Source organism: Parasteatoda tepidariorum, chromosome 5, assembly GCF_982258835.1.
Source record: "Parasteatoda tepidariorum strain Cologne lab strain chromosome 5, Ptep-v5.0, whole genome shotgun sequence".
Taxonomy (NCBI): domain Eukaryota; kingdom Metazoa; phylum Arthropoda; class Arachnida; order Araneae; family Theridiidae; genus Parasteatoda; species Parasteatoda tepidariorum.
Genome location: NC_141759.1, coordinates 52,837,306 through 52,861,862, shown reverse-complemented (window position 1 = coordinate 52,861,862; position 24,557 = coordinate 52,837,306). Strand labels below are relative to the sequence as shown.

The 24,557-nt window shown below is 26.4% G+C and overlaps 1 protein-coding gene across 2 annotated transcripts in view; it reads right to left on the bottom strand.

Annotated features, from left to right (window-relative positions):
• Positions 1-24,557, bottom strand: part of LOC107452839 (uncharacterized) — a 141,369-nt gene that overhangs the window by 109,702 nt on the left and 7,110 nt on the right. Inside the window, exon 1 of one of the 2 annotated variants that reach the window (XM_016069451.5) lies at positions 22,327-22,555. The exons of the other annotated variant lie outside the window; for it this stretch is intronic. The gene's annotated coding sequence lies outside the window, so the exon portion shown is untranslated. Of the gene's footprint in view, positions 1-22,326; positions 22,556-24,557 lie in introns of those variants that run through there. 2 annotated transcript variants of the gene reach the window in all.

Sequence of the window (24,557 nt, the reverse complement as noted above, 5' to 3'; positions counted from 1 at the left end):
TAATTGTGTACGTAAAAGATGTTTGTACAATGCTAAAAAAAAACATTATTGTCTCCATTTTTGAAACATTATTGTCTATTTATCTCCGAATAATGAGTTAAAATAAGAATTTTGTGAAAATGATAAGTGAAAATAAGTGATTTTAGTTACTGATTCTAAATGTACAGTGCAAAAAAAACGAAAAAAAAACTAACCACTCTGATTAACGTTTTGTTCTAATGATCGGATTTTCACGTTCTAGTACTCAATCTCAATGGTTCAAGGGGGTGACCTCAAATGTGCTAATAAGTGCAGCCGATATTTCAAGTTACGAAATCAGACACAAAAACGTACTTTCTCTGAATAAACATACCTTTTTTATCGAGAGACTTGAATTTCTGACCCCCAAAACTTAGAGAAGGGGGGGGGGAATACACCTGAGAAATATGGTCCCAATAGATCTCCTGACCAAACTTTTGCGTTCCATATTTCCCAGATTGTGGATTTTGGGGGTCCGAAACCAGATTTCGTCGTAAAAAGGTATATTTATTCAGGGAAAGTACGTTTTTTGGTCTGACTTTGTAACTTAAAACATCCTCTGCTCTGATAAATATAGCATAATTGTGGCCACCTTCTCGATTCACTAAGATCGAGTCCTAGAACGTGAAAATCCGATCATTAGATTAAGAGTTATTCAGGGTGGTCCGATTTTTTCTGCACTGTACATTTAGAATCAGTTACAAAAATTACTTATTTTCACTTATCACTTTCACAAACCTTTTATTTTAACTCATTATCTGGAGACAAACAGACAATAATGTTTTAAAAATGGTGACAAAACACCCGGAAATTAATTTATTTATTTATGTTCAGTGTTAGTTTACAAATTAAAATGTAAACAATTAAGTAGGACAGTAGTTGCATTTTTCTAAATGACTAAGAAAACAGGAAATTGAAAAGTAACAAGTTTTTAGAAATGCGTTTTGTTTGTTTATTTTAGCTTAATTGTAACAGTTCAATCAATGTTTTAGAAAAGCAGCCGAATAAACTACCATTCAGGCTTAATTCTAACCCTTCGTTACAACAATATTATGTTGTTAGTTTACCTAAACTAATTATACGTTTACATTTTCTACACCATATATTTCCGTAAAATTGAAATAGGTTAGCAAGCTATTACTTAAATAAAGGCTACAAATAATATAATTATTATTATTTAAATGAGTTTAAATTTAAAAAACAATAATTAAAGTTAGCAGTTGCTATTCGTTTAAATAACAATTATAGGTCACAAATAAATACTTCTATATTGCTATTTCAATATTGCTTTATTGCCTTTTAATTTAAAATGTTTGGTTCATATGACTTACTTGTTCAGTATTTTTTAAGGTTGCCGACATTTGGAATTAAATGAGTATACACATTACATTCGAATTTTATCAATTAATTATACAACGATCAAATTTACAAAAACTTTTTTTCTGAAAATAATTAACTTAAAACAAGCGCGTTTTTAACTTTTTTGCTAGAAGATGCATTAATAATTATTATAAATCCATTATGCAGCAATAAAAGATTGAAACTTAGTTTCTGAAAGTAATTAACTTAAAGTAAATGAGTTTCCAACACATTTTTGAGAAATTAATTGTAGACCTGAGTAGACTTTGTGCAATTATTATGGACACTTGAGCAATAGAAAAAAAAACTTATCTTTTGACTAAACTGTTTTAATTAGTTAAATTTTAATAATTTTTTTAAAATTTGTGCTTTTCTCTATTTTAGGAGGTTGAAATCTGAATACATAAAAAAATCTATGTTCATAGACATAAAATATATTTTCTAACTCATCAAAATTAGAAAATTCTTAACTTGATATCAGATAAAAATATTTTTTATTAAAAAAAGCCTTTTTTAAAATTTTTTTTCAAACAAAATTAAAAACCATTAGCCCCGAGTAGTTATAAATTGAAATAAGTACTGAGGTGAAAAGTACGGTCAAAACTACCAGAATATGGTAAAATTTATGGTGTTTCAGGCTTTATGGGCACCAAAAATCTCGGTAATTGGCACCGAAGTGCTTAAGTAATGGTTTTAGTAAAATTAACTATAAAATATGGTTTTATAATGTGTGACGAAATTTGTTAACGCTGACTAATAATATGTTAATTTAGAGAATGGGATTAAAACCATTTATTCGGTAAAATTTACTTTTCAGTTTTGTATTTTTTAATTAAATGCGCGGTAATAAAAACTAAGATTCAGAAAACCAGAATTTCCGGTAAACCGTTACCCGGTAAACGAAAAAATTGAATGATTTAAATACCGTATATTTTGTAGCAGTACGGTAATTTTACAGACATTGTTACTTACAGTAAGCTAATTTTACCAGATTTTTTTTCTCCGTGAATGAGGGGACTAAAGCATTATGACCTAACAGACATTGAATGGCACCAATCCTATAAAAAACACTAATATTTAATACACAGTCCCTCGGTGAACAAAAACTCAAAGTGATTGTTTAGCCAGCACACTTTCCTTTTCTAAGCTTTAGCCATTTACCAAACATTTTGTGTTAGGGTCATTGCATGTCCAAGTGCTTATAGAAAGAAAAGAAAGAAAGAAAAAATCACTTTCAGAATTAGCCTTGGATAAATCTACTTCTTCTACAATGGAGAACAATTAGCCGGACTCAAGATATTTGTCCAAGATAATGGGCAAGGGAAAGGTTAGGATCTTTTCATTTGACCCACAGAGTCTTTTAGCACCGTGTATTAAACGATCGCTTAAGACAAAAACCTATCCGAGAAGTCTTACATTTTTTACGGTTGAGCAGAGCGTGTAAATTTTTTAATGAGGTCTTTGGAGGGGTTAGAAATATTGTACAAAGTCGTAAAATTGTTTTAGTTTATCTGAATTACAACATGTAATAAACAAAGAACATGTATGAAAGTATAGAAAAAGAAAAGGAAATAAAACTTTTTAGCATGCTTTAAAATCTAAGGACGTGCAAAGGATGTTGAAGGTCGTATTTTTGATACTGTTAATCAACGAAATTGAAGATAATGATTTAAGAGATTTAATTTTTTTTGTTACTAGGAGGCTCGCTAAACCAGCATGCTCAATTGAACAACCATATTAGTTTGTTTTTCCTTATGTGTCTATTTTTTCATTTTATAATTATGAATCCAATTTTTGAGTTAATTTCAACAAGTTTTCTTTCATTTGCCCTTTTTCTCCTATCTACTGATATGATTTTTAATGTTTTAACGCTCAATGCTAGATAAAATGTCAATTTTTCATACGGCACAAATTTTGTACATGATTAAGAGTTAATATTATAATATTCAAGAGTTAAGCATTTAGTAATAAAGATAAAAAATACCATTAATGCAACAGAGATTAAGATAATTATATTGTCGATTATTATTTGAGGTGAACAAGATTTTAAGCGATTGCTTAATTTTTAGGTATAATTTTGTATGCTTTAGTCAATAAATATATATTTTGCACACATAAGAGTTCAAGTTCACTAACTGAGTTACATTTTTTCTTCAAGATGCATTATTATTTTACAATTAATATGTACTTTTATGCACTAAGCTAATTTGCAATGAAAATTTTTTTGACGGTTTTCTTTTAACATGGACTATATGTACTTTCGTATCCACATTTAAAATAAGTCATATATCAAAATTATTTTGTGATTTTTATACCTAACAACTGAAAGATAATTTTTAACCCACAAACGGTTTGGAGAACCGTCAAAAAAATTTTCATCACAAATTAGATTAGTGCATAAAAATACATATTAATTGTAAAATAATAATACATAAAATGTAACCCAGTTTGTGAACTTGAACTCTTATGTGTGCAAAATATATATTTGTTGACTAAAGCATGCAAAATTATACCTAAATATTTAAATTTAAATGAATAACACTTTAGGAATATTAACTGTCTTAAGGCATGTTACAAGATAGATTTTAAATATAACTATTTCAAGCAGTAATAATAATTATCTCTATAGATGCTATAGCAAAGATTTTAACATTGAAATCTTAATAGATTATGTTGCAATGGTTGAAATAAAACAAATACGCACGTTGTTAAAAATTACATCAGAAATTCTTTTTGTTATCACTCATTTACTTAATAAATACTTATTCATAGATGACAGCAGAAAATTGAAAGATAATTAAATATGCGTCCAATATTTCTACATAATGATAGAGTACAGCAACTGTTTCGCTTAAGTTGCCCGCCGATCCACATATCATCCCTAAACTAAAAAAAACTTGACCGCAGATGAAATTTCACCATGCAAATGACCTATATGTTTTCGACCTCAAGAGCATTTTGCACATAAAAACAGTTCATTACTTTTACTCCTTTCAAAAATGGAGGAATGATGCACTACTTTAGGAAGCTTAATAAATCATACACACCCAACCCTAAGGAACAACACTAAAAAGACCACCTCTCTTTTTCATTATTACCTTGACGCTTTTTTATAATTATCCTATACTTAAACTCCATCGTAAAGATTTAGTAATATGATATAATCGTAAAGACGGCACAGCGGGATTTAGATTTTAAGAGAACTTTTTAGAACTATTATAAATATCGTCTGCTATTATAAATAAAGTTATTATCCAAAGTTTGATCCTGGAAGTGAAGTGAAGTGGTAAGTGAAAGTCAGGAGGAAGGAATTACGCACAGTTTAAGTATTAAGATTCTGGATTTAGATATGATTATAGGGTGAAAAAGAATTGATGAATTTATCAGAAAATGAGATTGCAATGATAGTATCCATAATACTTTTTTTCAAAAAGATCGTTTGCTATTGTAAATGAAGCCATTGTTGTGTTCGCGTTTGATATGGAAAGTATACCATTTAAGCCGTTTATTTATAGAAAAAGCTTGAAGACATAAGTGTCGGCAGTAAGAGTGTGAAAGAAAATATCTCAAAGGTTATGGAAATGAACATAATTGAGCTTTTATATTAAAAAAAGAAAACGTCTACCAAGAATTAGAATTTTTCGAATCGAGAATGCGTGATATTCAATGGAAATTTATATTTATGATGACTTCATTAAAACTGACTTAAAGAGTACTAACTTAGTACAATATTTGCTCTCTGATTTAAAATTGTCCAAATAAAAATCAAATTGAAGATAGCGATTACAATACTTAAATGTTAATAAAATTTCCTCATTTAATATATCATCTACTGTAAACAATTTCGCAATCGTAAAGGTAATAAGAAATTGTTATTTCTGCTTTAAGTTTAAAACTGTTTGCTAACTTTGCTGTCACTTTTTTGAAATGCTGTCATTTTTTAGCATGTTTTTTAAACGATCAAAAACGGAAGTTTCAAAGGGACAGAAGAAATAAGCTTTTTTTTTAACACTTTTGAAAAATTATTGTTCAATATTTATTTCTTTTGTTAATAATTCATATTTTGCTATCATATTCATATTATTATATTAACTATAATTATATTACAATAAATAGCAGCGTTTTTCGTCAATTATACTCCTGCTCATTTTTTTTACATTGTGATAAAATTACTATTCATTAATTATGCTTAAGATTTATAGCTAGTCACACTGTATAATGCTTATTTTTATTTGGGAAATTAAAGTATGAATAAAAAAAACCCTAACTGATCCATCAAAATGGTACTAATAAAAACTCAATTCTTCAATATGATATAAAAGAAAAACTCAATAATTAAGATACAAATGGAAAATCCAAACTAGACGCATTCGTTATGGTATAAATGAAAATGACCTTGGTAATCATTATGGTACAAATTATGGCACAAAATGGCACATTATGGTAGAAAAAAAAATCAAACAAGACAATCGCTTTAGTGCGAATTATAAAAAACACAAACTAAGCAATCTTTATACTATAAATAAAAAGAAGACTCAGAAAATTATGTAAAAAGCAAAAAAAATAAATAAATAAATAAAAATAAATAAATAAAAAAATAAATAATTAAATAAGTAAATAAATAAATATAAGTCATTGTATTAGAAATGAAAAAAGATCCACTCCAAGCAATCAGTATAATGTAAATAAAAACTCAAGCATTGTGTTTATTTTATCATCAGTTTTTATTTACTAACTGTAATAAAAACTACTACTGTAAATATTAACTGTTACGAACTGTAAATCCTTTATTTACTAACTGTAAATAATATTACATCAGTTTTTATTTACAGTTAGTAAATAAAACTGTAAATAAAAACTGATGTAAATAAAAAACTGCTTAAGTGCATTTCAAACTTGGATGATGCAACCAATGCTAACGTGTTTGTCTGATATTTCAAATAAGCAGTATTAAGAAGTATTCACAAAAATGCAAAATCATGAGACAGTTAAAACTTTAAAAGAAAAAAACAGAATAGCTTTGCCCTGTAACCAAAATCAAATATTCAAATGCTACCAAATGTGCAAGAGTTTTTTATTTTTATTTTTAACTGAATTAGTGTCATAAATAATTTCCTGATAAAAAATCTTCCAAATGTAACAAAACAGGGAGGTTTGAGAAAGGCAGCAAAAAGCATCTTCTTAACATTTGTATTTAAATAATAAATAATTATAAATATTAAAATAATATAGAAACATTTTTCATTAAACATATTTTGTATTTAGATATCAGTTTTTTGCTGTATATTTTGAAAATTTTCTTACTGTGATGGCTTATTTATATCATAGTGATTTCTTCATGAAATCTAACTTTAATAAATTTGAGTTGAATACATTAAATTTACGCATATGTCCCGCAGCAGAATTTGTAAAGTCAAACTGCAGCAGTATTTACAAAAATTCTAATTTGCATGCAGGCAGGAAGACGGTTAAGGATTATTTATGAAAAAGATTAAGCTTAATCTAGAATGCATTTATCACGAGTTACAAATATTAAATAGAATAAAGTTATATACAAAAACTATGTTGTATAAATTTAAATTGAATTTTATACAATCATACTTTAACTTAGCCAAAGAGGAGGAAAACAAAAAGAGATGCCTATATTAAGCCCAATGAAGAAATCACAAAAGAAGATGCAGATTTAATAAAATATCTTTATATTTTTAAGGAAGAAATTTAAAGAATTCCAATTTATAATGTTCTTATTTGTGCCCATTTAAAGTTTCTTCGAATGAAATTCATTACATTACCATTGAAAGGTGATTTAAGACAAATAAATCAATAACCAGAAAGATGAATATAAGGTGACTTTTTTGGTATCAAACTTGTTAAAAAATAAAAGATTTTATTTTTTGTTTTATTATTAATTTTTATTTATTTTCTTTTTCTTCTATTAGGATTTAAAAAAAAAAAATCTGTGGTGGAAAATTATTGGCCGATGCTTTGATAATCTGCAGCACCCGCTGGCGTGCCAGAGGATTTTGCTACTTGGTGTATATGTTTAGGGAACATACGAATTGTTAGAGGAGAAGCCGTGAGACGAGCAAGTGATGTGCTGTGATTAATATTCAAGAAGATGATTCATAATATCTCGTCTTAGATATTATACATCATAAAGCAATTAGATAGTCGGCCATCATTCGCCCCAGAAAACTACGAATTGATCATTTCACTTCAGATGACCTAAATTTGTTTCGCTTGGCGTGAAAATAAAGAATAATGAAAACAACCGGACGAGCAAGATTTAAGAAGGCCGAATGGCAACGAAAAGAGAAAACACGCAGCCATTAACTATAACTGCGATTGAAAACAAAATCAACACACTGTTCTGATATTGTCTAAAACAAATAAAGGAATGCGATTTCACCAGAAACATTTAGGCATTGTGAAAGATTGAATTTTTCTTTATGTTTTTAGAAAAAGTTCTTTGGTTATTTTGTTGACACCCAGATTTCACTTTCTGTTCCTGAAATCGAAAAGACGAGTTCCATTTTTAAAAGTTCAGTTTCGCTTATTTTTTTAAAAGTTTTGTTAATTTAATTTTTAAATTAATAAACTTTTTACACTGTATTTTGATTTATTTATAAAATGATTTAAGTGCGAGTTGGTTTCCCCTTTTATTATTTTAAAAATAATCAAATCAAAATTTTATTTTTCATTAACTGAATATTTTAAAAAAAGCTGAAATTTTCTTGGTAAATTTATCCCGGGAAGAAAATGCATATTAGATTTGGGCTTGCGTTCGACAGAACAAAACTACTCTTTTAGAAATGTTAATAAAATATAAATTATAAAAAAATACTTTAAGTAATCCGAAAAATAGAAGGAAATTAAATAACAATATTTCTCATTATAAAATGTCTTTTATAAGTTAATAAAAAATGAATTACGAAAAAATATTTTAATTAATTAAAAAAATTAAATTTTCATTTGCAAAATTCTTTTAGAATCGTTAATAAACTATTAAATATTATTTCCATAAGTTAATTTCAATTTAAAAATAAGCATATTATAGAGAATAATTATAATAATTGAAGTTTAATAATAATAATGTATTCTTTATTGTTTGAAACATAGTGAAAATTATTTTGATTTTGCATAGAATTGGGAAAATATAAATCTCGTAAACTTCGATATCATAGGTAATATTTGTATTTTTCACTGATCTATTTTTTAACAATATACCTTTTTTGTTAAAGCGTATAACGTTTTTAATTCACCATATACAAATAAAATCTGGAAATTTAAATTATCAAACAAGAAATATATTTATAAAAACATATTAAAAACGACTGCTATGTAGTTGAGTGCACAGTCTATAAAACGTTACTAATTAAATAATTATTACGATAAATTGAGAAAGAAGATTTGGCGTTAATTATAAATCTCGTAAAATTCGATATCATAGGTAATATTTGTATTTTTCACTAATCTATTTTTTAACAATACACTTTTTTTTGTTAAAGTGTATAACGTTTTTGATTCACCGTATTCAAATAAAATCTGGAAATTTAGATTATCAAACAAGAAATAAATTTATAAGAACACATTAAAAATGACTGCTATGTTGTTGAGTACACAGTCTACAAAACGTTACTAATTAAATAATTATTACGATAAATTGAGAAAGAAGGTTTGACGTTAATTATAATTAGAGGCTTTTACATTTATTTCTATACTAGCCGCCTAAGGCGGCCAGCTGTCCGCCACGCTGAAGGTTTTCACAAATAAAGTTTTTTAAAACATAGCAGGAAATCTGAAGATTAGTGGACAATTAAAGTGTTCCTGTCCAGCAATTTTGTCTTCATATCCAGTTCTGCTGCAAATGTATTATAGCTCTTGAGGATGTTTGAAATTATATAGCTACAACGCTTAAGAAAAAAAAACTAAAATGCTAAATACATGAAAAGAACACGAAAACGAATAAATTCTTTATGGTATCAATTTCTATAGAATTTTTTATGGTATCAAATTCTATTTCTATATCTGTTACGTCAAGCACTCAGGTATTATAATTTGATCTAGTTGTGCTTGTATAATTTTGATCTAGTTGCGCTTTCTACGTCATTTTGTTAACATAGTTTGGTTTGTTATTTAACATCGTTTGGTTTGTTATTTCTAAGTTAACTTTCAAAAAATTGGCTGGCATCAGCATTTTTATTCTTTAAGTTGTTTATTTTTTCTTTTGGAATTCGTTCCTTTTTAGCGAAATGTTTTTCAACCTAATCGAATTCTTTGCCGACTGTTCTCTGTATATATAAAGAAAAAAAAGTAAATATTTTTAAAGTGTTGTGAAAAGAATTTTTAGTTGTACAAAGTACTACAATATCGCTATAAAAATTATCGTCTTCGCTTCAGAAAAAAAAAATAGAGCGTGGACAGAAGAAGAAAAACTTATTATAACAATTATGAACAGCGACAAATATATCAAAGCGAAGCGTTCTATTTACGTATCGAATATGTTGCCACATTTTTAATACGTAAGTTAAACTTTTCTCCACTTTAATAAATGTAAACTAATGTGAACTTTACAATTAAATTATTAATTCCTTCGTATATTATTGGTTTAAGTTGTCGAAAATTAATATTTCAATTGTGAGGTTCGCATTAGCATACATTTATAAGAGTGGGGAAAAGTATATGCATTTTTTAATAATTTATTGAATATGGCTCTTTGAAGACGAAAAAGCAGACGAAAAGCATAGACTTACAAAATGACTGATAACTAAATAACTAATCAAAATTTTTGAAAAAGAAAAAAAATACTTCTTCATTATGTGAAAACACAATTATGGGCCGAGTTTCGTGCCCGGGCGAGGCTTCTGGGGCGATATATTGTGATTACAGACACACACACACACACACAGCCGCGTTTATTATTATGTATAGATAAAATAACATTTAATAACATGATCTACAAATTTGTTTAATAAATATTAACTTGAAGAATTTCGTATCGGACTACGAATTAAATGCACGAGTTTATAAAAATTGTAAGGATCTTTAATTACAAACGTGTTAGTAAAAGCAGTTTTTATTCCTTATAAGCTAATGTAGTCCTGAAAATGAAATTAAAGTGATTTTAAAAATGCTTCCTCAATCATTCAGTAAAAAATTGTAACAATCTGACAAAAGTTCAGTGTTTATGAACCTTTTAACTGAGCACTTTTAAAAAGACAAATTTTGAAGTCTCATACTTTTTTTTATCGTTTTAAAAACACATTTATATCAGAGAAAGAAAAAAATTCAAATTGAGAGCACAGTTGAAGGTCAAGATTATTTATTTCTTGCATGAAAACGTATCTTAATTATTTTTAAAACAATTCAAAGTTTTTAAACTGTGAGAAGAGTAATATTTTTTTAAATAAAACTTTTGGTTAAAAAAAAGATCTAAAGTATCAAAAGTATGGATAAAGGGATGATTAAAGTTTACTAAATGGATGATTAAACTTTAAATGGGTGATTACGTTTTACTAAATAGATGGTTAAAATTTAAATGGGTGATTAAATTTTACTAATTCGAAATCCCTCAAGAATAAAATTTACACTTGATTAAATCTTTAGATACATAAGTATACAAGATTATATTGCTCATTATAAAAATTTCGTCTATTTTTCTATTCAATTAAATGAATTTAAATACTCTTGATCTAATAATAAAAACATTTCGCCTCATTAACCTAATGGATTGAGCTATTTTAGTTTAATTATTTTTAGAGTATATTTGAGGAATTTTTTTTCTCCAATGAGACAAGGACGATTAAATGAAATAAAATTCTAAAAAAAAGCCTTTATAATATAAAAAGTCTAATTAGTGCTCATATAATTAGCTTAGTAATGCTGTGCAATGAAGGCTGTGAAAGAATGAGCAAAAACTCAAAATTCAAGTACTATTTAAATATTTTTTCTGCTCATCAAATTTTAAATTGATCATTTTAAGGTAAAGTATCTTTTAATCAAAGAATGGAGAAAACGATTTTTTCCCGAAATCATGCAGCGACATAATCTCTTAAGATCTCTTAAAAATTCAATTTTCAAAAATTTTAAAACCATCAAATGTGAAGTTTTAAATTACTTAATCAAAATCATAATTTTATTGCTTGATATTTCAGAGAAAAATCCATCAAAGTTTTTTAAATTTTAATCGCAAAAATTGCTAAAATATCTCTAAATCCTCATTAAAAAAATCACTAAAGCAACACCCCATTTTAATCTTTAAATATATTTAACCACTATTTCTCCTAATCTAATAAAGCTCCCCCTATATTTTTAATTTTTTTAAAAGGAATCAGCTGTCGAATAATGTCCAAAGATCATCAACAGTATTTTAAGTACAAAAAAAGAAGAGAAAAAACATTGAGAAAACACCAGTAAAAAATTTCACCTAAAATCGAAGATGGCGAGGAAACCTCATTACAAAAATATTTTAATACATTTTTTTTAAACTTATTTATCGTACCAACGGAAGTAAAGAGATCTAATTTAAGATACCTATTATACTTGAAATAACTCATTCAGTAATGTAATCAGACGACAAAGCTATTACAACTTCATGATTCAAATGGTGATAAAATTATACAGTAAAAACTACCTCTGCTGCGAAAGACAATAATATCATTAACTTTATAACAGTTATGTTTCACACGATGACTTAGTTAAGGTCTTACTCATCTGAGAGGCAATCACTTTTGACAAAAAAAAAACAGATCAACGATTTCAACCCGTTATTTTCCATTCAGGCATTCCATAAAGAAGAATAACGATCTTATAATTAACATTCACTTACTGCTCCCTTCCGTTTAATTAATTACACGAGCATCTCAGGTACCTGGACCGTTCAAGGTCGATATAGGTTGTTATCTGATTTGATAGGCTCCGTTAATTTCTGGCATACTAAATCACTTTAGCCATTTTGTACCTCCTGACATTATCGCTTTTCAAATTAGCTTATAAAAAAAAGATATCGTCTGCATAATAAGTGTGGCAACACTGAAAATGTCTGTAGCTATTGATTACAGGGTGCCGGGCTAGCATCAGCGTATGAATAACTCAAAGGTAACAAAAAAAGGGTGTATCATAACTTCGATATTCGAAGATGAGATTTCTTTTATTTTTTTAGCGTCGTAATTTATCAAAAGAGTTCAACTGCCTTCGTTCCAATTCAGAACGATTCATAACGGTTGAAAAACAATATAATTTACATTGTGCTAGAATTATCCTAAAGTTTAAGTGAACAAGGATTCTCACGTTTTTAGGAACTCTTAAATTTTACAAAAAAAGCTTTTTTTCCTTGAAAACTATTTACTAGAGTTAACAAATTATATAGGCTTAAATTATGTTAGTGAATCAAAATTATCTCACCCGACATTATCACTTTATCAAAAATTTTAGATTAAATAGAAGATTCTAAATTGATGGTGTTTGTTTCATTTTTTACAGTTTAAGATAATATTAACTGATGCAGCAAAGCACCCTCTTTTGTGTTTTCTCTTCTAAAGAGAAGCTTCCGGTCAAGTTTGCATCAGAAGAATTTTCTGTTGTGGCGCTTTTATAATGTATGACTAAACACATTCCCTTAAAAACTCTATATAGGTTAATTTATAGTTATAGTCTAATATTTTTATAAAACAAAAATAGAGCTATGATATTTATTTTAATAAAGAAATCTTCACTTATAATACGCTGAAACTATTTATTGCCTTTATATCAAGCAAACTCCTTAACTTTCAAGCATGGCGAAAATGTTGATCTTTATAGGATAAAGATGTTTTAGTTAAAGAACAATCATATAAAAAATTATAATTTAGAATGTAATGAAAATTTATGCTTTATGAATTAAACATTCATTTTATTTTATTTATATAATCATCTCATCTATGTAATCATCTTATCGACATTTTTTTAGCACAAAAATAAGCAAATGATTTCTGAAAATTATTTTTTTTCATTCTTACAATTATTCATATAATATGCACGAACTTGTCCAAAATATTACTAAGTTAATGAATAGTACCCCGTAATGTAATTAGTGTAATTAGGTTCCCAAAAAAAAAGAATCATAAAAAATATAATAATATCCATGTAGTCATACTGTATGTGAGATAATATTAAAAAAAAAACATTAGGGACGCATTTTAAAATTAATGTCATTGATATTTTCATTCATTTGGATCTATACCTTCAGAATTCATTAAAAATAATCACTTTATACACAAAGTTATGCAATATATTATTGAAACAAAGTATAGGAACCTAATTCAAAGCTACAAAAAGCTATTCCTACCAAAATTGAAAAAAATAATGAACCACAAATTGATCGGCTAAATTCTTATGTTATCTTTCTAAGTAAATTTTTTATATTCTTTTTCAACATTTATTAGTGCCATTTTTATGTCTCAGAGATTATTGTGAAACAGTTACGCTACTTAATTTTGCGGAATACTTATAAAGTAGGAAGAAAAACAACTCCCTAATTATTTACCGTCTTCTCAAAAGTTAACCCGAAACTCGGTTAATCGCATTTGGAAAAGTAAGCGAAACACTCCTAACACCGTTCGTAATCTCGCTTTCTTTCACTAATCAGCAAAATGCACCGTGAAAAAATTAAACGAGTTAAAAAAAATCATGTTCTGAAAATATGATTAAGAAATATAAGGTAATTCTAACGATGTGTTGTAATAGGTTAATTCTAATTTAATGGCATTACGAGAAGGTATAATTTAAATTAAGTACTAACTTCTGTTTGCGCTGATTTGTTTTTGTGAGTAATTGAAATCTTTTTACTTATAACGTTTCTTTATACGTAGGCCGACTAACCTTATTTAATTTCCATTAGCTGCTTTGTTAAAAATGTAATTAGCATACATAATATTCTTAAAGTAGGTTTTGTTTACACGTTATTTGGGAAAAGAAGAGTAACATCAATTATAAGCATTGCATAATATCCTAAATTCACATATTAGAACTTTTTGAAAATACAACTCATATTTTTATTAGGCTGTTAGTTTTGTTTGTACTTCGCTGAAAATCTGAGAAGTATTTAACTATGCAGTCTTCAACTATTGCTTCAAAAAGTTCAACCATAACCTAGAAAACTCAACCACAGCCTATCCACTTTCAATTACAGCCTAAATAATCTCAACTGTAGCCTAAATATGTTTAACTCATTCGCTATGTATTTCTTTACGTAGTATTTCAATTTGGAAAAAATTTTATAGCCAATTATCATAGACATTTATAAAACCATTCGTTTTCAAATTTGTATTTTTTAACTGAATAAAAGATAATGTAAAGTTGATTCGAATGAATTTTTAACGTTTTCATCTAAATATTTTAAAATAGAGTTTCAAGATGTTATATTGATGGGTATTTTAATATTATACGGAACAGTAAAATAGTATTATATTTATTTTGCAAATAACGAAAATAATTTGAGAAAAGAACCAAAAACGAGTCCTTATATTTTCAATTTCTTAAGAGCGTATGAAAAGTATTTTTTTAAAAAGAAAATTGAAGTTAATAAATTTATTCAAAAGTATTCTTTAAAAAAAATCAAGTTACAAAACCTCGGTCAGATACGCGTCTTTCAATTTCCTGAAATAACGAAATTGTCTGCATTTATGTAATCAATAATAAATGTTTTGAAACATATGTTTGCAACGAATAATGTAATAATTATACTATAATAATCAATTTATATTAATTCAAAATACATTTCCAAAAAGACGTAACAGATGTTTTGATAACATCACCATGAGTTGTTTTCAGAAATTTTCCTGAATAAAAACATATAATACAAATTGAATCTTACTATTTATCAACAGAAAGATACTTTCAGAACCTGTATGTAATGTTTTGATTTTTGTTTACGTATATGCGTCATTAAAGATTTTTTTAAAATAAAAAGCTATTCAAAAACTTAGAGATTTTTTAAACTTTTCTGAATAAGAAATAAATAACAGTTTAGTTTTATATTTTTGGAACATTTTATATAACAATATATAAGTTATAAATCTAAAAATATTTAAAACCTAATGCGATATGATATAAAAACATGATAAGTGTGTGGTAAATAAATTACATTTTAGCATTACATTTTTATGAGAATTTTTGAAAAAATGATTAAAATAAATTTATTAATAAAGAAGTACATAAATATTAAAACAATATTTTTGTCTAAGCGAAAGGGGAAAATTATTCTGAAGAATATAATAACAGTTTTAAAACAACAGTTTAAGGTATCCGAATAGTTGCAACAACTTTTTTTAAAAATATTAATATAAAATTTTAAAGAACTAGTTTGTTTTATTATGTGTTAAAACTTATAAAATTAGCAAAAATTATTATTATTATTATTTTCTTTTTATATGGTTATTTTTCGATCAAAATAAATACTTTGCATCTATGCATTGTTAAAAATTTTTACAGCCAGAACAAAAAAATATTTAGTGATTTTATTTATAAGGCTATCAACTATGTTTTGAACTATTGTCTTAAAAGCAATTGCCTTTACTACTGAGCTAAAGATCAATGTAGTTAAAAAAAGCAACTTTTTAAAAATTTTCGCACTTGTCTTTGTGATAAAACATGCATAAAAGTTCTATTTTTTTTCTCTTAGTCTGTCATTCAAAACATGTGTGCCATAATCATAAACACTCATGAAAAATTTGTAGACAATTATTTTAAAAACAGCATGAGATATCGTGTCTAAGTTGGTGTAAAATGTGAAAAAAAATAGCTGATTTTCAGATAAACGCATTTAAAGACTTAAAATCACTAGTCTATCCACTGTTATCACCTTGCACAATAACCGCTTTAACTTTGTAAACATTTAGAGTACAAACAAAAGTAAAATATTTTTAGAAAGCTAAGAGTACAAGGATTCTAAATTTATAATAAACTCAATTTCAAAAATTTTGCTTAAAATCATGTTTTTGCATTAGTCAGATACCTCAAAAGGTACCTGTCAAACAAAAATACATTAAAAAGCAATTTTGCTTTTCGATAAACTAACTATTTCATGAGTAAAAATATTAGATTTTTTAAAATACAACTGTGAATGAAATGATTTTTGAGTTCACGGTTAAAGAGTTTTTCGAAAGAGTTCTTAAAGCAGTTTAGCATGGCATATATTTTGACATACAAAAAGATAATGTCACTATAAAAATTGAATCGCTATGAAAATCTGAAATGTTTACAGATAAAATTTAATTACACGCTTCTGGAACAGTTCTATTGCACCGTGAAATCAAAATCAGCTTATGGAAAAGATATGTTCGGAATTTTTTATTAAGAACGATCTGATTTACAAATGTGAATTCATTCCGGAACAATATTGTTGATATGGTCACCTGCCATCATTCCTTTCCGCCAGCAGACGATAATCATTTTACATATTCCGTAGAACAAAATTTAGCCGAAGTAGTCGCTTCACTTCGCAAAAGCTTTTTGGAGAATTTTGGGCAGGATATTCATCAGTATAATTCGTTGTTTCGTTTTTTTCTTCTTCTTTTTTTTGCTTTGTATTTGTTTTCTTTTCAATGCGCTTCCGATACGCTTCGAAAAACCTAGTTAGAATAGTGACATTTCCGAGTTCTAGTCTTGGATTCTGGCAATGTGTTAGAATCTTCTCATGTATGAAATCTTCATGAATGCAGAAACTTATTTGATTAAATAGTACACAAGATTTTCCCTTCATTTTTAACACAATCATTTAACAAGAAAAAATGTTTACAAATGACACTTACATTGTTGCAATAAAATTGACAGTTTGAAATTTAAAAATTTTCTTATTTAATATCTTTAACATTATTGAACATTACTAAGATACATTTATATTGACATCTAGTGATTGATTAGAATTCTTCTCTTGGATGCAACATGTTCATGAATGCAGAGACTAATTTCATTAAATGGTGCACAAGATTTTTTATTTAAAAAAAAACTTTCTTTTTCAAACTAAGTTATATTGACATTTACTAAATTACTATGCTGCCTTTATATTAATATCTTGAAATGCACCACAATTCTTCTCATACGAGTAATATTTATGAATGTAGTTATTTATGGGGCTTTGTCGTAGGGCTAACGTGGACGTATTCATATTGAATAAAATTCAACTTTGGAAGAAATATGAATTGGTTACAAATATAACACATTTGATGCTGTTTATTTCTTTAAAAATGATTTTACAGAACGAAATACCTTTAGAATTAATGATTTCATTACTAAGTAAAATATTTAGAGCAAACTATTATATTAATTCAATATTTAAAGGTTCAAAATCGATTAATTATTTTTTTTGTCACACATTAAACTAAAATAGAATAACAGCGAATGGTCCCAACTTCTCTTTTGCGAATTGTTTCATGTTCAAATTGTTGATGAAAATATCACCATTCGGATTATTTCATAATCGTGTTAAAACTTCTTAAAATTGATTCAACGTAAGATTGACTCCATGCTATCAAATAGATAAAATAGAATAATGATTTTCAAATATATTGATTTGAGTTCACGAGTTAAAATTAAATATGGTTTATTGAGAAATTTATCAGAAATGCCAACACTAGTTTCCCTCTTCTTTCCCCCCTGAGTGAACATCAGATGATGCAATGCGGGGGGGGGATGAAAAGGCACAGGCAACAAATCGTTCATTAAAAACTTGTGCATTACTTAAGATGAGTTGTAACAGATTTATTAGGAAATTTTTAGTATTATTTTCAGTAGTAAATAAAAATTTTTATTTGGTATATACTTGGCTTAAGCGAAATATTTTATGAGAAGAAAATTTTTTTTTCAAGGAAATTTATTAATGAATTTAATCATTTAAATAAATATTATATATCATCACAGAAATTTCAAAAATATTATGTTAGAATTTTTACAGAAGAATAGTTTCCGCACATGTATAAAAATTCAAATGTATTTAAAATTTGTTTGATAATTTTCCTGAATGTGTAGTGTTCAATTTGTTTTTATATTCAATGTTTTCTTGCCCCCTCCAGAGACTTGCTTGCATTTTTTTCAGGGGCAATTAAGAACTTCATCAGGGACATTCTCGCACCTCTGCATGCTGCACTGTCAATTTTATCCAACTCTGACAATATTTGCGGTTACTAAAATTTTTTCTTAACTTTTCACTAGAGATCAAAACTCTGTAAAAATTATATGCTAATCACATTCGTTTCAGTTAATTTTCCGTCTTCAGCAATCACTCCATCAAGAAGTGTCTCTAAGTTGAAATACAGACACACCCTCAAATTATACATAGAGAGAGAGAAAAAAAATAATTGTTTCAGATTAAATTTGACTGTTCAGCGCTGCAACTCTTTCCACAACTTGAAGGTTGGGTTTTGACTAACAGAAATAAATAAAGTCAAATCCACCGTTATATTCCTGTAAGACAGCTCGTCCACCTTGGGAGTTATGAATTTGGAATGAATCCAATTCAGTGAATACGAATCTCATGAATTGAAAATGACCTGTCAGATTTCATTTCGTGTCTTATAAACAATTATTTTTTATAAACATAGGATTGACTTAGAATATAATAACATATGTTGTATTTTATATGATAGTTGGTCAGTTACAAGACATCAAACAATTGGTTTTGTTATTTAAAAGAGTCAATTTACATTTAGAAGAACTTGTCATTAAAATAAAATCATTTTTTTTTTTTTTTTTTTTTAGTGATCAATTTATCTTAAGTTGATTTTTATGTTTGAGAACAGTTGTTTTTAAAGCAGTCTGTTATAATTCAGAGATTTTTATTTGACTAGTATTCTCGACATTTGTATGATTCTTTTCCTCTGAGAACAGTTTCTCCCAGTTTTATATATAAAAAAATGTGATTTTTTAAATTACATTTTGATATCAAAGCATTTTGAGCAATTACAGTACTTCTATTAAGTACCGTAAGTGCTTTTTTTATAACTTAGAGAATTGAGATAAAAATTATGACGAAAGTTGCGATGGTATGAAGTGTTGAAGTATGATAATTAACATTGAAATTATATTTATTTGTTAACACCCTAAAAAATATGAATGTAATTTAATTTGAAGAAAATCGTTTTATAAATTTTATAATAGATGCTTATGAGAGATTACTAAGGAAAATTATTGAAAATACTTCATACTTTCTTACATAAGGCATTATTTCATATTTATCAGTTTAATTCTGAAGAATATGAATAGTATTTTATATATAAATTAGTTTTCATGTTAGTTAGATTTTTTTAAAAAGAAATTACAATTTAACCAAACAATTCACAAATTTACTTTCTTAAAAACTTACAAATTTATACTGCACATTGGCATAAAATTTTTTTTTCTCTAGATAGTATAGTAAGTCTACAATAATTGGCATAAAAATTAAGAAAACAATCTGCGAAATAAAAGAAGAAACTAATTTTTCAAATTACTAAAAGAACTAAAATTTCGTAAACCTAGAGTAAATATTTATGGAAATACGGACACTTTTATAAAAAACTAAATTTTTGTCCTACTTTTTTTTTGCTATAGCTTTTTAAATATTTAATGGCATCAAACAATAGTTTTGGTGAAATTCAAAATTAAATTATTTAAAATTTTAAAAAAAATCGTTCAAAACTGCGCAAGATATAACTACTTAAGGTAGTTTTTTTTACTGCGCAATTGCGAAAAAAAATTTAAAAACATTTCTTCTTAATTTTGTAGTAAATTGTATTTGGCAATGTGATGAAAAAAGTTTGATTTAAATATCTCAAAAATTTAAAAAGTTTCAAGCAATATTCTAAGCTTGATGAAGATAAGCCAAGCTAATCTTCTCCTGAAATTTCATTTTGTACTATTAAAGATTTATTAAAAATGAGATTGGAATTACAGGGGATCATCCCCCATAAAAGTATGTTATCTTTCCTTGTGCAATCACATTTCGGTTTCCTGACGATTAATGTAAGGTATTATCATTAGTTATTAAAATTTGTCTTATGAAATACAATAAAATTTGCGAAAAATCCCTGATCATTTTGAGCTTTCTTTTAAGAAGTACAAAAACTACTTAGAAAATTGCTTCTACTAAAAATTTGCTAAAAACTTTTTTTTGATGGTATAACGCTTTTTTTTTTAAAATTTGGTATTTTAGAAATTTAAGGTTGATTAATACATTCCGCAGGTTTATAAACTGTTTACTTGCTTTAAGACACAAAAAAAGTTTTTTTGTGTAAAAAAAATAAATAATGATGTGTATCATTTTAATAAGTGGATTATAAAATGTCCTTTAGCATTCCGTTATCATGCGAAAAACAATGAACATTTGTTGAGGTAGTTTTCTGGAAGACTACAAAAATGATTTCTACTATAAAAAACTTTGCGTCTATATTCTACTAGAATTTTCTAGAATGTTTAACACGATATTTTTCTAAAATTATGTTTATAAACTGTTGGGAAATTGATTTTAAGAGAAAATATTGAAAAAATGCAGATAAAGTTACGTAATATTTAGCAAGATTTTTAAAAAAAATATTCTTATAAATTGTTAGGAAATTAATTTTAAAAGAAAATATTGAAAAAATGCAGTTAAAGCTCTTCAATATTTAACAAGATTTTTTAAAAATATTCTTATAAATTGTTAGGAAATTGATTTTAAAAGAAAATACTGATAAAATGCAACTAAAGTAGAGGAAAAGTAGTCTCTTAATCTACCAAACCACTTATCATCGTTAAGTGAACTTAAACATGAATTGATCGTGAAAACACGTATTATAATAAAAAAAGGAAGAAATTGATAATTGGAAATGTTGACCCAAACGAAAGCTTTGCCACCCCTAAAAGTAAGTCAGAAGTTCAAGTTAAAGTTTCCCTATTTAATTTATGTTTTACAATTACTAATTTCTCCATGTCCTAGCATAAACAAATACCATAGTCTTTAGAAATTTCAAGCAATTTCCTTTTTTTCTGAGTAATATTAAACAAATGTTTCTTCAAAATTATTATAGTGTAATTATGAATGTATCTTAATTTTTGATTATAACAACAAAAAAAAAACACTTGTGTATAAAGTCAATTAGGCCAAATGTCAAACGAATACATAAAATATGAACATTCCAAGAAGAAAATTTTTATAAAAAAAGAAAAAGCCAAAGATTAAAACATCGAATCGGAAAAATTTTATGTTAACACATGTTTTTTTACGTTAGTTTAAATTAAAAAAACATAAAAAAAATGAAAAAATCTCAAAAATATTTTGGCATCTAATTCTAATAGTGACTTATTTTCACAATTAGAATTTCGTTACATTTTAAGTTTTTTTAAATATATTTAAAACTAAATATAAAAAAAATTATGTTAGTTACTAGTTTTGAAACAAATTAAAAACTTAAAACTTATTGGTAAGTTTATAGAAACATAAAATTACTAACGAGTTTTTAATGAAATAATTATTTACTATTTAATAATCTAATGACGCTATACAACCAATCAGTTATGTAAGTGCGTTAGCACATTAAAATATTTTAATTAATTTAATAGCGAACGCAATCTAGTTACCATGTTGACAGTAAATATAATGATATTAAAATTAAACAAAGTAGTAAAATTTTTTTGAAAAGCCGAGAATAGAGAAATTCCATAAAAAAAATATTGTATTACCATTTTAAAAAATGTATCACATAAAAATTAATTATCAAATATTAGTAAATTTTTAAAATTTGAAACTAATTTTGCTTTCAGCTGTTAGATAGTAAAATATATAAATATTTTTTTCTTTGTTAGTGAAATAAATAGTTCTTACAACTTCAAAAGTTCACACAAGTTTATAATTTTACAAACATTTACGTAAAAACTTGTAGTAGAAATAATAATTGAAAATTAATGTATAGCTTTTTTTAAAATACAGAAATATGATTAATGCATAGATTGAGTACTTACATTTTAATGGGGTATTCCAATTAAAAAAATAAATTAAAAAAAATCACTTAATAAAAATTAATATCCACAAATCACAAACAGACACAATCCAAACATCAATCAGCAGTCCAACATGAGAGTAAAACGGGTCATGACAGCAGATACACAATTCACAAGCACTACACAGCAGCAACCAACAACTTGACCCATCAGTGCCTATTTGGGCACTGAGACTACCTGCTCAGTCTCAAGAATAAGGAAACCCACTTTCGAAAAGTCCGGTCTTGGAGGTTGTAATAAGACGTTGACTTCGTTCTTCGCCAAAGATGAACTCAGAGATGAAAACGAAACTACTGAAAAACGCTCTTTTTTTGCGTAGAAGATGATAATTGTTGAGATGATATTGAGCTGTCGCTTTAAAAGATGTAGTTAGAGGGAATTTTCATATAAATTGCTATTAATTTTATTGGGATCGTTTTAGATCGACATCGATATGATTTTTGGATCATCGATATGATTTAGATCGATATGATTTTTGAATATACTCAGAGATGAAAACGAAACTACTGAAAAACGCGCTTTTTTTGCGTAGAAGATGATAATTGTTGAGATGATATTAAGCTGTCGCTTTAAAAGATGTAGTTAGAGGGAATTTTCATATACATTGTTATTAATTTTATTGGGATCGTTTCAGATCGATATGGCTTTTGAATATAATAATTTTACTATACATTTTTTGGATCATATGATATTTGCTTAGATAGATATTACTTTTATAGAATATCCTTTTAGATTATATAACTTTTATTAGATATTCTTTTAAATACCTATTAGTTTTTTTTTATATCAACTTGGATTCAGATAATTTTATTGGAAACCCTTTTGTATCAAATTGTATTATATTACTTTTATTGGATGCTCTTTTGTATAAAATTGCATTATATTAATTTTATTGGACATCTTTTTGGATCATTATTACTTATCTTGGATATCCTTTTCGATCCAAGTTATTTTATGAATATTCATTTGGATCATACATTATTATCAGATATCATTTTGGATTTTACTTTTATAAGATATCCTTTTAAATAAATATTTTTATTGGATATCATTTTATATTATGTTTTGTTGATGGGATATTATTTTAGTTTATATTTCTTTCATAAGATATTCTTTTTGGATCTGTATATTGCTTTTTTGGATATTCTTTTGGACCCAAATTACTTTTTTGGATATTCTTTTGGATCTGTATTACTTTTTTTGGATATTCTTTTGGATCCAAATAACTTTTTTGGATATTCTTTTGGATCCAAATTACTTTAAGTGGATAGCCTTTTGGATCTGTATTATTTTTATAAGATAGATTTTGATATCTATATAAAGGCAGCAACTTTTTGTTTTAGTATTTCTCAGTATTACATCTCATACTTAACAATAGTATGCCTTAAATTAATCAGGTTTGATCAACTTCGACTATTAATCCGATCATCATGATACTTGGGTGTTAAAAAATGATTAATTTGCACTGTTATTTATTACTTTTTATAAGCACGACGACTAACACGAATAAATTTAAAGTGTGTATTGTTTATTTTGCAACACAACTATGTAATTTTTACTTGTAATTTTAGATGAAAAATATTCAGTAATCAAATCTTTGTCTAAATGATCACAAAAGTAAAAATAAAGGTTAATTTCCATAAAATTGCACAAAAATAAATATATTAAACAAAATGGTATTATAAAATTTATTTTAAAATTGGTTGCAACAATAGCCGCAGAAAGTAGCCTATATATTAATAGTTACTAAATTTTAATGAAATAAGTTTTACTCACATTAAGAATTGAAAATATAAGAAATATTTATTGAAAATTATAAGATATTTTGAATACATCTTTGCGATTGAAAATATAAGCTATCCTATATTATAAACTAGATAAAAACTAAGTAGATTCTTTTTATTTAAGCTTCATTAAAATATTTCATTACATAACATACGATAAATTCAACTCGATAGCAATGACCGCTTTTGCGTATCAAAACAAGGAAGCCATTGCTAATGATGCATTTTCTTTCTGTCTAGCTTGGAACAGTTTATTTTAATGTAAGTTATAAATTCACTATAAGGTCTAATTGATTTTGAATTCTAAATTTATCCCGAAAGGTAAATAGAAACACAGAATTTTTTTTTCTCTTTATTTTATCAACAAACTCGTTCACACAAGTGCTGATTTTAGGTAATATATGACTT